Source organism: Miniopterus natalensis, chromosome 11, assembly GCF_054644295.1.
Source record: "Miniopterus natalensis isolate mMinNat1 chromosome 11, mMinNat1.hap1, whole genome shotgun sequence".
NCBI classification, from domain to species: domain Eukaryota; kingdom Metazoa; phylum Chordata; class Mammalia; order Chiroptera; family Miniopteridae; genus Miniopterus; species Miniopterus natalensis.
In genome coordinates this window covers 32,661,811-32,663,447 of record NC_142091.1, presented here as the reverse complement: position 1 = coordinate 32,663,447, position 1,637 = coordinate 32,661,811, and positions in this window count along the sequence as shown.

Below are 1,637 nucleotides of genomic sequence, written 5' to 3'. Positions count from 1 at the left end.
ACTTGGGCTGTTTCCAGATCTTAGCTATTGTAAATAATGCTGCAGTGAACATAGAGGTGCATATATTCTTTCAAATTAGTGTTTCAGGTTTCTTGGGATATATTCTCAAAAGTGAGATCATTGGGTCAAAAGGCAGTTTCATTTTTAATTTTTTGAGGAAATAGAGTATCCATTTTTAAATTTAAATTAATTACAAGTAAATAAAGATTTAAAATTTAGTTCCTCAATTGCACTAACCATATTTCAGAAGCTCAATTGCCACATGTGGCTAGTAGCTACCGTATTTGACTGTACTGTTTAGACCATTGATTTGGTTAGGTTTAAATTTACCATTGTGCTATTTATTGACAATTAGTTATTTGTTCCTTGTTTTCTTTTTTGCCTGCCTTATTTTGGCTTAATTACATATTTTTATTATTTCATCTTTAATATTGACCTATTAATTATAACTTTTTGTTTCATTTCTTTAGTGGTTACTCTGGGAGTTACAATATTCATCTTTAACTTGTCCTATTTGACCTTGAACCAATATTATAATACTTTATAACTAGCATAAGAATGTTACAATGAGATGCTTTAATTTCGCTGTTCATTGTGCTACTTTTGTCATAGATTTTACTTCTACATGTTATATATATATATTTTTTTCTTTAAACAGCTCATTATATTTAAAAGACATTTAAAAATAAGGAGGAAAAGCCCAGCCAGCGTCACTCAGCAGTTGAGCATCGACCTATGATCCAGGAGATCGAGGCTCCGGGTCAGGGCACATGCCCCAGTTGTGGGCTCGATCCTTAGTAGGGGGCGTGCAGGAGGCAGCCAACCAATGACTCTCTCATTATTAATGTTTCTATCTTTCTCCCCCTCTCCCTTTCTCTCTCTGAAGTAAATGAAGACATATTAAAAACAATTAATTAAACAAAATAAGGGGGAAAATGTAGCCTTTTAAATTACACCCACACTGCCATTTCCACTACTCTTTTATTCCCTTGTGTAGATCTACATTTCCATCTGGAGAAACTTTACACTTCCTGTTCTGTGTGAATGCTGCTAACAAATTCTCTTGGTTGTTATTTGTCAAAGAAGCCTTTTTTTCACTTTTCATTCTCTTTCTTTCTCTCTTTCTCTCTTTCTCTCTTTCTCTCTTTCTTTCTTTCTTTCTTTCTTTCTTTCTTTCTTTCTTTCTTTCTTTCTCTCTTTCTTTCTATTTTTAAGGCTATTTCCACTGGATGCAGAGCAAGTTTAGAGTAGCCTTACTGTTAAAGCTAGTTTAGTCCTATTCCTGTCATAATCTTTCTACTAAAAAACAAGGTATCTCTACTCTGAGTAGCTGGAACTCTAATGTCTTTCAGTTCTGTGTGAGCCTTGAGAATGGTCCAGCTTATGGCTCCCATCAGTACTTTGCCTCACCTCATATATTCAGCATTGTATTCAGCAACCAGTTCAAGAGAATCCCTGTGTAGATTTCTGGAGCTCTCTTTTTGCCTCACTTACTTTTCTCTGATATTCTGCCCCCCAAATTCTAACCACCTCAGCCTCTCTGAACTCTGATCTCTGTCTCTTCGTCTTCATAAGGCAGATCTGCCCATGGGGTTCTCCTCTCTGCTCTGCAATCTAGAAATAGTCTCAACACAGTA